General features: G+C 39.1%; 1 protein-coding gene across 10 annotated transcripts in view; it reads left to right on the forward strand.

Moving 5' to 3' along the window:
* Nucleotides 1-13,466, forward strand: part of LOC310997959 (neurexin-1a-like) — a gene marked incomplete at its 5' end in the record, with an annotated part of 248,122 nt that overhangs the window by 20,558 nt on the left and 214,098 nt on the right. The gene's annotated exons all lie outside the window — the stretch shown is intronic.

Below are 13,466 nucleotides of genomic sequence, written 5' to 3' on the forward strand. Positions count from 1 at the left end.
TCACCCGAACAGGTAAGTGTTCAATCTGCCTGCTGGATGTACAGTGGGAGGTTATTGCTGTGTGAACAATAATCATGGCGGCTGTAATATCAGAGGCTGTGCTGCTATAAATCTAAGCTGTACTGATGTATGCATGCAAACGCACACTTACACACGCACACACACACTCACACACTCAAAACCATTCCCCATTACAAAATACTGAGATTGATTTTTCTATCTCCCAAGGTAAGTGGCGTTTCTATTGTCAATACACATACAGTTTCCTTGACACACACTGTGAGTAATTACAATACATGTCATTCTACTTGAGATTTTATATTTAAATTACCACAGTTAGTGGTTCCAAATCTCTGAGTTGTTGCAAAGTCTTAATATACTAAGATATAAATTGTTGTCACCATCATGCAAAAAGTATGTAAATGTATATGTTTGGATTTTTGATACCAAAACTAAATCCATGTACAAATCTTGCACTGTAACAACATACAAGTCATGTCACATGTACATGAGCAAAACTACTGCAAAAATGATAGAATCTATAACCTGATTACTGTCCTTTCATAGTATGTTAGCTTGTAGTTTTACAGAAATCAAATAGTGGATTTTCAGATTGTACACACTCTGTACTCAGTGGTGTTTTTATTGTACACTGTAAAGCTGTATCTGAAACTAACAGGTTTTTACTACACTAAACCAAACACCCAGCTTGGAAGTGGCAGAAGGAAAGCCGCAGGGAGAGATTGAGGGAATGCTGATGAGGCACAAATCTGACATACGTAGCACACTGCTTCTAATTTGGGCCATGCGTTGTTGTCCCCTGTGCCGTACAGTGTGAAACCTAGTCAGTCCTGTTATGTACTGTGTGGTCACAAACACATATTCCCCATTCGAGAATTAAATCTAGTAGTGAGGACAGTGTCTGTATTCATTGTCTGCTTTAAGCTTGTGAGAATATTGTGTATTGTGTTAGCCCCCCTGAGGTCCTCCTGTGTCACATTAACCACTTGTGTGGTTTATCCTCTGTTTCATGGCTGCTTCTCAGAGAATGGGCCAGTTTATGTGTGCCGTGTTCAGCTGGTGGACTGACACTGGATTCATAAAACCTTGTTTCCATCCAGCTCTGGAGAGCAGAGCACACAGTAGGATAAATCGTAATACTGCTTGCACAGAAATCACCAGGGTATTTAATTGCTGTCATCACAATAAACTGCCATGTGCAGCTTAAGAGGAAGTGCAGGCTGTGCAGGCAGGCTTACAACTACTACTGGGCTATTTCTAAATTAGTGTACTTTCTAATGTAATTGCTTTCACTTTCCAAAGATGGAAAATGTCCCTTTTTCATAATGCCATGAACATTCCCAGGGATTTCCGTGGAGTGGGAAAGAGGCTCCCTTTGTTGGGTTGTTTGCATATGATGTGTCATATTTTTCACGACAAATTAAATTGATGTTTAAAATGCGCTGTTCCCCTTACAGAAAGCTGACACACCAGACCTTTCAACTGGGTGTCATGCATATAAAGATTGCACAAACTGACAGATGCCTTGAAATAATAACTGAAGACTCTTATCCACCAATTAGCTTCACATGCCATAAATTCTACTGTTTAAGTTTGTTTGCTAGATTGGCACAAGCTAAATTATCAAATGTGACAACCTCAGTCACTATCATAGTAGGAGTTAACAATGTCTGGATATTAGTCATGTTTTCACACATAAATCCACTGTGGTTTGTGGGGTTTAACAGTAAAAAAAACAGTTTACATGAGCAGAACAAAGATTTGTGCATTACAAGCTGTGTTGTATAAGGCATCAAAGAACCCAAAGACATGAAACAGAAACAATACCACCATCATGTTTGATCAAAATATAGTTATATATTGCCATTCATCATAGAGAGTATGAATAAATAAATAAATGGAATCCTTAATGTCCATGCACAAGTAAAATTTTTATATATTGCTCTAGCCAAGTGCTTGGCTCTGTTCTAATGTTCATGGCCCATCGCATCCACGACATGTTGACTCAACCTTGAGGAAAAAACATCTTGTAAGGAAGTGTGCATATGTTTGCATTCTGCATGGCATTGTGCAATAATGGATAGTACTTATAGGGATTCAGCACAGCTCAGTGAGTAAGTGGTGTAGGAGTGTGTTTGGTGAAAGACGTAGAAAAAGCCTCTCAACATACCTAAGTGTAAGCTATGTGGGATTTTTGAGTACCACATTCACTTCAACACAAGCTTTAGAGTCTAATTTTGTAAGTTTTGCCATCTGAATAACTGCAAAGGTCATAATAGAAGATTATTTCTCCAAAGTTAAAGTTCACCTTAGATACTTCAAAAAACAGAAAAATAGCAACCTTGTTACTATATAGTAGTTCAAATGCTCTATATTTGTAGTGTTTCCACTGTTGTATTTAAAGCTTCCACATATATAAAAAGATTGCTATTCTCATTGTGAGTTTACATCTCCTCTCAGGCCTCTTTCTGGAGCTCTGGGCATACTGTAGCTAAGAGTGGTAGCTTTATTGTGACATCCCAAAGTTACGGAAATCCTGGCAGCTTATTTTGAAGTTACATTTCTGGATACAGACAATGTGCATTTCTGTAAGGAATAAGCACTTTGATACTTTCACATTATTCAAATATAATCTGGACTTTTTATGATAAAAAGTGACATGAAATCTGGCATTATACAATATATGACCTTTAATCTGCTGTATATAAAGTCATTATAACTTTGTAACCTCTCCTTCTGCTATTTAGCTTTTGAAGTCTGTTAATTGCCCCTGCTTGCGTGATATTTTTGTCTTGAGTAACTTGTTTTGTAAGGATTAGACTGCCCATCATCCACCATGACTTGAAAATTTCAGTCATTCGCAAAGAAAAGTGCCACAGCAGCTTAACTGAGACAGTTTGTCCCATATTTTACTTGTGAGGCTGCAAATTTTAGTGACTTCAATGTCAGCTTCAGCCATCAAACAAACAGCAAAAGAAGAGTCAAAGAAACAGAAAAGCATGTGGCTGTTATGACAGTGCGTCATGTAATGCTATCTTGTCTAGTGGGCATCTGAGGCAGTACCAGACTTGTTTTGATTGTCTGGTATCCTTTAGCTTTTTAGCTGGTACCATATGTACCAGAGTGAAGAGCAGTAAATGAGGAAACTGTGGCAGAGCATTGTATGCTGGTTCCACATGGGCTTGCGTAGGGGTGAAATGGTAGCAGAGATTTCAACTTATTTCCAGCTGAAATTAGCTGGTTGCCATGGTACAGTATGCCAATTTACCTTCACTGTACATGTGAGAGTGATCAGATATTGTGATTATTTTGATGAGCAATGGACAGACTTGACATTGTATTCTCGTGATCTACCAGACTTGCATGAGTGCTTCTGTGAGTAATAATGGTGATAGTGATATACAGTGAAAAAAAATAGCAGTGAGTTGTGAGGGTAGTTTTTAAAATAAAGTTTAGAAACCGATTTATGTTTTTGTAAAGCTCTATCAAAAGTTGCTCTTCCAGGAATCCTCATGAGAAACATTAGTGTTGGAGGTATAATAAAATGATCTTACTGAGAGCTGCTTTGTATTTTCTAGTGATGCTAAACACCTTGAGTAGTCCATCAACACATGAGACCTTGGCAATGAGAGCGCAACAAGTTGTTGTATATAATGTGGAACAGCATGTCAGAGAGCAACTTGTCAAGACTTCTCTGCCCTCTTTATCTGACAGGTAACACAATACCATGTGGTGTGTGTTGAATCAACAACAGATGTTGCCTTTATAGTTTGACATGAAACCAGGAAGACTGTCAGTGAAATTCTTTCAGCTTCGTTGACTCCCCCAGGATTACAAGTTCTCAGCTTTAACCCTGGATATTAAACATATCCATGTCTTCTGTGGCTTGTTCTGTTGAATAGATATCAACCTCTAAAGTGGATGTTTATGAGAATTAGAAAGGGTGGCACCGGGTGCTCACATCTGACAATTCTGATTCATAAGTCATAAGGGCATACTCAGAGTTAATAACACCTTACAATGAGTGGTCATCTGCACTCTCGTCATGTCAGTGGAAGTGCTTCTAGGGAATCTGAGTCAGAATTCACTCCACAAAAACTCAACTTGGTTTATCACTGTGTGTTGGCATATGGGCAACATCATCACCATCTGGTCTAAAACCCTAAATTAAAGAGCCTGCAAGCACATACTGCATAGAAAATAGTAGCTCTTTGTAATTTCCCAAACCAGAAAATGATTGTGACAACACAGTATGAAAAAAAAAATGTTTACCATTTATTGTTGAGTCTGATGGTTCAAGCTACAGTACAGGTATTAAGGTGATTTACTGATGAGCTAGTTTCCAAACATTCTGTATAAAACTTGGCTCTTTGAGCAGGAAACTGTCCCTCTATTTCTGTGTTGCCTTCCAATGTTTGTCATATTCAGACAGCTCTGAAACTCACTAAGAAATTATAATCATGAAGGTGAGGGGAAAATGTTTACCATGGCACTATTTTACAAGTGTCAGAGTCTGCTTAGTTCCAGTCTTTAAGCCTCAGCAAATCTTTTATTTTTCACATCTTTGCAAAGATTTCTGCTGAGGAGTCCTCAAGAAGTATTTTAGCATACCTTTATTTTTTGCAAGCTTAAGCAAATCTTCCTGTTGACGGACCTAATTTCAAAGCCCATCCATTAGCAGGACAGTCATTGAGCTGTGGGAGGCAGGTTCCTCCCTTAAATTCCTATGTCGAAAGTTTAAAGAATAAATGAAGCAAATAGTAACAGTTTAATCTCCACTAAAACCCTCAGTAGCTGCAGGCAACAGACCCCTCAGGGCTGCTACTAAGATACACAACTGTTGCTCCATCTAAACTGTAGTGGTAGACTACAACAGAAACAAAAGTGGCAGCATGTACTACAGATGGGTGACAGATTAATGGAAAAGCCAGCATAAAGCATTTAATTCCTTCATTTGGTGTTTTGATTGATGGATGGACCAATCAGAACAACGTTACGTATATTGATCTGTGGCCCTTTCCTCTCTGGGGATAAGGTGACCCAAAACAATCGATTGTAGGGGAGAAGTATTCAGACACGCCCTGTTCTTTTTGTGTTTGCCGCACATGCACTCATCCACTTGTGGATTATGAAGGATGACTCATCTGACCATAGCACTTTTTACACACCCTCCATCTTCCAAACATGCATTAATCATTGTAATGGGTGTTTAACCCTCTACCCTAATGTTATATCCCTATTTAATTGTTGATGGACTGTTCTTGTTGACAGCCTAATCACATTCGGAACTGACAGGATCACTCACCTAAGAAAGAATTGCTCTTCTGTTTTTCCTTTAATGTCGCACTAATGCACCAGTGTCACAGTCATCAAATGTGTGCTGTTGACTACAATTTCTACCGTATTTACTGACATCTTTCCCATAGTTCTAAATGCAGATGCCACTTTAGTCACTGCTCCTAGTTGATCAGTGTGTGTGACTGAGGCTCCTGCCCTCCGTGCCCCAACAGTGAACCCTCTTTCAAAGTCGCTTTTCCTCTTGCCATCTTGTACCCGTGTGAAAGCATCTGCATTCGATATTTTTCTCTGCTCATGTATTCAGGTTCTTCCTTAAATTTGTCACCGCATTGAGTCGAGAAATTGCAACTGGTTTTCTTCCAAAATTAGTTTCACACATACAATTACTCATGTTCCCTCATAACAATAGTGTGAAAACATGATTAATGAGTGCATGAGGGAGAATGTGTGAATAACTGCCATAATTATTTTAGCGAGATATGACAGGATCTGATCATTTGCTTCTTGGTAGAGGTGGTGCTCTTGTAACAGGCTTTGGTCGCTGATGCACATCTGTTTTGCATCTACATTGTCTGTAACCCTGCTGCTTAGAACAATTGTGGTGTGTATGGACATTTTTGCTACTTTCAAGTTAAGAGTTGAAAGTATTTGTTAAGAGTTGAAAGTATTTGTGATACTAAGGTTTCCTGCTAAATCAGAGAGATTTTCTGCACTACAATTCTTAAATTTGAGTTTTGATTTTATAACAATGAAAAGCTAGGGTCATTTCAGCTGACTGCCTGCTTTGTCTTCAAATGTGACTAATGTGAGATGACAAAAAAATCCAATCAGAGCTGAAAAAATTCCCCCTAAAAATGTCTATCTAATGCCAACATACAGGCTAAACTAAGGGTGCACCACAATATCAACAAGCCAAAGCTGCCTTATTGAAACACGATTTAAATGCCTTTTTGTCATTGACATTTCATCTAATCAGAAATGAATATGTGAGAATTCTTTGGAGGCTGCATTCAAAGACCTATTGCGCTGCAGTGCAGCAACCAAACTAATATGGAAGGCCCCTTCAATCACAGCTTAGAAATGTGCCTTTCTTTCCATGGGTAAAAGCTCCAACAGGTGGGTCCTTTGTGCCCCAACCTATGCCAAGATTCATTGCACTATGGTAATGAATATAATATGGCACCAAACAGCACCGACAGAGACTGAGAATTACACAGTTAAAGTTGGGTTTCAGCTCAGTTGAACAGCTATTGGTACATTTGTTAAAAACAGCAACAACAAAAAAGGGCCTTGAAACCTTAAGTTTTTGTTGAAACTTTGTAATGCAACAGTAAGACGGGGCACAGGTGTGACGTAAAAGGAATCCTCTGTAGGCCAGCCTGTCTCATTTTAGTTTGGCCTTCGCGGTCTATGGTGGCTTTGAAGGCATGACAGTGTCCTCCAAAGGATGCCGCCCCTGAATTGGGACACAGCCAGAGTAACTGATGATGAATGCAACAAAGTTGAAAAGTGTGCTTTGATGTGTGCGCGTCAGACATAAAGTTTTTGCTTTAGAGTCTTTGAAAAAATTCTGTTGCTGTCTATAATTTCTCTGTTAGACTTAAAAGATTTTCTAGTCCATACTGACTTTGTATGCAGCACAGTTGATAAGGAACTTGTTTTCTTGTTGGATGTCTTGCAGAGGTTGTTCAAACATTATTACATAATTTTTTTCTCTCAAATATGCTGTAGCTTACTTCCTGATTCCTTCATGCCTGCACAGACCAGAGCCACAGCCTGTACTACTAAGCAGGATTTGAGCTTAGCTAGGTAACTTCAGGGTTAACTCTGGGTTTTCCGTACTATGATGGTGGTTCACTTCTTACCGGGATACATCTCCATGGTAACTTATGCTGAATGGCTAACCTGGTCCGGAGCAGGTTATGTTCCAGATTGAGATCGCAAGGTAGAAAAGCTCCGCCTCCTGACCAATCAGTTCTCTCTCTTGGATTCTCTTGGATTAATGCTGGTGTGTTGGGCTCCGTCGGGTCGGGTCGGTTCAGGTTGTAATTTTCAGGCCCGTTGAGAACTCGAAGTGAGTGCACAACATGGTTCGATCAGCTGACAAAGGGTTGAGAGAGAGAGAGAGAGAGAGAGAGAGAGATCGATAGATATAAAATGTAGGCTATTTCTCTTAGAGAAGTTCATCTAAAAATAACAGGGGTCTCTGACGGGCCTTGAACACTGACTTCAGACTGATCCTCTCATGATCCACGCTCCAAGTTTTTTTTTGACACTTAGTATATGTACAATATTCACACACCTAACTCTCTGCATCACATACACACCACAAAATTACATGTGAGCAACAGGCAAGATTAGAGGAATACACAAAGGTGATTCCTGTTACAGCCATCCCATAATGATAGAGCAGTGATTTTATCTAATTCTAAACTCATGAATTTATGCATTTACACAGTCAGTAATTCTCTGCAACACTTCCTGCACTTTGCTGTAGCGACTGTTTGTTTTTGTCTGGATTTGATCTTTCAGCTCTTCATATTGCTGCAAAATTATTGTCTACTCCTCGTTAGTGAAATACACCACTCTGCTACTGCAGCTGCTGTCAGACATGTCCATGTATGTGATTGGTCAGATGCTGCAAACTCCGCCCATTTCATGTGAATGCGCGAGTTGATAACCACCGCTGTTGATCGTGATCACGATTGTTAGGTTCAGTGAAGCCACAACTGAAGATACCCTGGGTATGTTGAACCTGCTTCGTGGTATAGGCCTCAGTTTACCCTTATTCCATCCACCTCGCCGGGGCCGTCAATGTCTGGTACAAACAAGGTGATTGCACTTGATGGGTCACAGAGGCAGCCTTCACAGCTACAGAGATGGAGAAACAGACTCCTTTACAGTGGAAAAAAAGGGCCTGTAATTGCCTGGAGTGAGATTTGTGTATCTTGACATGGCAGATTGGCAAAACTGCACTAAAGCTCCACAGATTAGTACATTACCACAGATTCTGCTCCTGAGGGGGAGGCAGGAAGACACACAGAGCGAGTGAAGGACTTAAAGCAGACAGAGAGAGGCATTTAAAGAATGAGCATAAGGGAATGGGGAGCGAAATGGAGAGGGGGTATACTGTGGAAAGAAGAAGAGTGATAAAATGGGATTATAAAACAGAGGCCTGTGATTAAAACAGACAGAGAGGGAAAATATAGTGATGAGGGAATGAAGAAAAATATTCAGACTGTTGCCTAAAGTTCAATGGATGTTTCCTCTTTGAAGAAAAAAAAAAGAGATTTATTTGTTTGGAGCAAACATTCATTTTCATACATCAGAGCTGCCTGCCCAGTTTTCTGATAGACATGTCTTGCCTCCATGTGCCAGTATGAGCTTCATCGCTGCATCCTCAATCAGATAAACTGTAGAATACCTCCACATCTCTGAACTGTCATAACAGACAGTTTTCCGCAGCGTTTCCGTCTACGCGTGTACATCATCAGTGACAAGAAAATCCAACAGCAGACTTTGGATTAATGGTTATCAATGCCTTTCCCAAAGAATATTTATTATAAAAGTTGACAAGAATATAATTTTTCCCAACCTAAAGAGAGGGCGAAGGAGAATGTAGAATAAAAAGGTTGGATCAATATGAACAAGGCTCATCTGGCTCCCCAGGTAGAGTGGAAGGAGATCTGCTCCAGATCAATATTGCTGGTCGATGCCAGTGAAAGACTGCAGTGATGAAAAACTCTATTTCTTGGCCAGCAGAAGGGAGTGGATGAATCGTAGCAGAAAATAGATAAAAGGGAGATACCTATACTTCAGCTGTAGACTGTGAAATGCAGCCTTTGCATGTCGGTTTGTTTAGCTATATTCCAGCTCTGCGATCATGGATTATGGCCATTTTACCGGCCTCCACTGATGCAATGCTGCCAGGTGCTGCTGTGATGTACTATAGAGTGTATGAGATCACATTTATCCTTTCAGTGGGTATTATGAAATGAGATAAAAATGCACACAAAACATGTTCTTAGAGTGACATACGGTTCTCTAGTGGTTCTTTGTGTAGGTTATTTATGAGAGCCAGCAAGTGGCTTAGCTACCTTCAAAGAGATTGTTATTTCCCCGGCCATTAATGGCTCATTCATCTTCTCCCATTACACTGCAAGTCTGTGACGGACATGCTACTTTCCAGTTACGTTGGAGAAAAGGGAAACTGTGACTAATTCATATGGTGTCACTCACACTCCAGTTCACATTCATGCATCCTTCCAATGACCTGTTCCTTCATGATGGCATTGTACTGTATATGGTTCAAAATGGAGAGAAATAGTCGTCATGATGGCAAAAAAAGAAATAATGATGATGATGAACTTAAACTATAGTTTTCACATATTCATCTTTCTATACCCACAGAAGCTGCTTAACTTGACTAAATGCTTTACAATTTTAGAAATAAATGTAACACCACTGAGATCAAAGTCAACTTTTTTTTTTACATACACCGAGTAATAACCACCTTTTCATATTGGATATCAATATCAATTCATATCTTTATTTCACTTTAAATGCAACACTACCTTAAAATAGAAATATTACCAATCAATGAACAATAGATAATGCTAAATCAGTTTATTGATAAAATTAATAAAATGAAAGCTAACTACTTTCAAATCATCCTATAGATTTGAAGAACATTTAGCATATTGATACTTATTCCTCTCCTTAGATTTAAATACACACAAACAAACAGAACTAATCTCACTGATTTAGTAAATAAATAGAATAAATTAAACTTTAATTAGGGACTGAGAGTTCTTGCACACTATTGATACAAGTTTCTGTGAATATTCTCCAAGTGCCCAAACCCAAAAGTGGATGCTGTTTCAATGATGCATAGCGAGGAAATGGCAAGGCTCCCTGTGGGAAATTGAATAGTCCATTTCCAATCGGGTGTGCCCTGGAAAATCCATGGGGGTCAGTGGCAATTTGTCTCAGGAGGTCTGCACTGAGAGTCATTACGCTCAAGACCAACATGTCCTGAGGGACAGAACCATTCTTTAAAAGGAGACTTGTAGTCCCGTTTGATATATATTTATAAAATATTTTCGTTCTCTCTCCTTGCAGTACCTCTTGCTAGATTTTTTTTTTTGCCCATTCAGGGAAGTAGCATAAATTGCATGTTGCATAACAGCATAATAACCATCACAATACCACACTTTCCTCTATCATAGTGAAGGCTGCATCTCATTAGCCTCTATTTTGGAGTTGCTCATCTTGCTTTAACACATTGCTCATGTCCCTTCTTTAATAATAAGCAAAGTGCCATATCTACTCCACTCTGAGGACAAATTTTGTTTTGGCTCACATTACAGGTGTCATGAATTTTAATGAGTAAAATGTGCTGCTATCAATCACTATAGTTTACTCATGTAGTAGCAGTAGGATGGTGTTTTAAGTAAATGTTTTGATATACTAACATAGAGATTATTTTCTTAGGTGCTGCAGTATATAATTAAAAAAATGATGACTTTCATTTACATCGTTCTTCTCATCCCTCCTTGTTAGCCACATGTCGCCTCTGTAATTGAGGACCCTGACAGTGCTTTCCTCTGAGAAACCCACTAAAGGATGTATATGCAATGAGTCCTGACTGGGTTGCTAATTTATAGGCTGGATGCTGTTACCCTGCAATCCAATACACCCAGGCAGTGCAACTCTTTACTAATGTAATTTGCTCAGAGGTGGTATTGCCTGAGGAATTTATTGTTGATGATCAATTTGCTTTGAAAAAAACTTGAAATGACCATGACTAAAAATGTGAGAAATGCTCTTTTTGTCAGTCCATAATGAAGTTATGCCAACATTACTTTTTTTCTTCCAAATGAGAGTGATGTAGTGCCACAAAAAAAAAGAAAGAAAAACACATTCAGTGTAGCGTCATGCAATACTTACAGAAATAGTAGCAACTTAGCTTTGAATGAGTCGTGAGATTTACATCTAAAACCTTACATCTAATGCTCATCTAAAGAAATGTTTTTCACTTTGGATGCAGTAAATTAATCTGTTTCCGTATTCATTTGCCCTTCCCTCTCATTTCCTGCCTCGCTTTTTTTTGCTCTCTCTCCTTTGCTCTTCTGCTCCTCAGATTTGAATCACACGTACGTTCCCCACACATCTTTAAAGAGAGAATGAACGGATGAAAGACAGTGGGAGATTGCATGACCCCACTTGATCCATAGCTGTTCTATCAGCGACTTTCTCGTTACTGGTTCAGTCTTGTTTTGGGCTTGTAGATGAGATCCACCTCAGCAACATGAAAATAGCAGCACTATTTCTGTTTTTGTTGTTAGAGCAGAGTCAGAAGATGATGATACCTTCGCTAACCTGGATTTCTGTGCATGTAGCTCATAAATTGGATCTTGAAAATACCTAAACTGACTTATTTTCAGCAGTTCATTTTAAAAGAATTGATTCCAGGCTACCTTCCATGGTAAATCTCATAAGCACAATCATAATATGCACCCCGAAATATCTATGGTGTTTAGAACAATGTAGATGTATTAATTTAACAGAGGTCTTGAGGAAACAGAACTAGATTGATTCGTTGTATAATCTCAACACATCAGTACTGTACAGTATTTTACAATCACAACTAGGGCTGCAGCTATTGAATATTTTAGTAATCTGTAAATCTGAAAATTACATTGATTAAAGCAGTACTAAAGAACTTTCAGTTTTGGTTGAGTTTGGCGGCGCCAGTGGCCCAAAGCGGTAGTGTTTTGCCTGAAGGAAGACTCCATTTCCCATGAGCACTAGCACGTAGCGCCGTAAACATCCTGATCTCCCGGTGCATGGAAATTAACAGAAGACGTCCAAACTAAGTTTCTGTTACCAGCGGATCATTTCACAGTAAACACACATGCACAATCCGACGGAAAGGTGCCACATTGCCTGCTCCCTCCTCGTCGTGACTCGCAAAAGTGAAAGTGAAACTTAAGTGAGAGCCGGTTTCCCACCATGCTCCTCAAAGCTGCTTAGTGCCAGTGAAGGCGATACAGACCCCCTCAGGCCATGACAGAGGTGTCATTCAACCTGTTGTAAGTCAATGTGCCATCACAAAAGGTATGAAAATATTATATGAAGGTTGAAAAGTTCCTTAGTGTTGGTTTAATCGAGTAATCGGATAAAACATATTTTTGGTTGGTTAGAGAGAGCAATTATAAATACACAAGAGAAAATAAGACATTTCACTTAATAATGAACGACCGTTGGTTTCCTTTTTTAGAAAATCAACAGTTTTTATTTTATTTAAATTTACATTGTGCATAGCAGCAAACTGTATTTTCTTGTCTAGAAACATTGCAATTCCAAACACAAATAAAAATAAATACAATTGAATTACTTTAACTTAGTATTTATTTTAACTACCAAAAACATAAGGCAGTAATAAAAAAAAAGAAAAAAAAAGGCATCAACAGCCTTTTTGTTGTGCAACTTCACTTCAGTGGCTACAAGTTTAAGAATTTACAGTTCAGGCATAACGGGGATGCTTTGTGGCATATAGGAGGCAAGAACAGGAAGAACGGGAACTTGGAACGAGTCCATGCATAAATAGTTTCACACATTTCTGCTGTGAGTGCTTAAACCAATATATTCAGGAGAATCAAGGCAATGGCCACCCCTTCTTATTTGTCTCTCTCATGACGTGTACTGTATGTGTGTGTGTGTGTGTGCACGTGCAAACCTTTAAAGGAGCTCTTCATTGCAATGAAGTAAGGTGAGCATGTCAACGTGCTCAGGGCTGAGGCTTGCCCTCTTCTTTGAAGCAATGTTACCTGCAGCTGAAAACAGACGCTCTGATGGCGTTGATGTGGCTGGAACACAACAGAGACCTTGCCAGTTGTGCCAGTGTTGGATTTAAAAATAGCACTGCATTCTTTTCCCACCAAGTCAGTGGATTCTCCTTGGACAGGGGATGTTCCCCAAATTACATCAAGACTTGTGGAATAATTGTGACAACAAAACTATTAAAAATGTTTTGTTTTTGTTTATTTATATTTTGCACTACAGTATCACATTCATTATCTATATCTGCAATATGATTTTTCTATCAAGTGTAATGCCTTTTATTGTGACTCCTTCATAGCAGA

Source organism: Trachurus trachurus (genome assembly GCF_905171665.1).
Source record: "Trachurus trachurus genome assembly, chromosome: 15".
Lineage (NCBI taxonomy): Eukaryota > Metazoa > Chordata > Actinopteri > Carangiformes > Carangidae > Trachurus > Trachurus trachurus.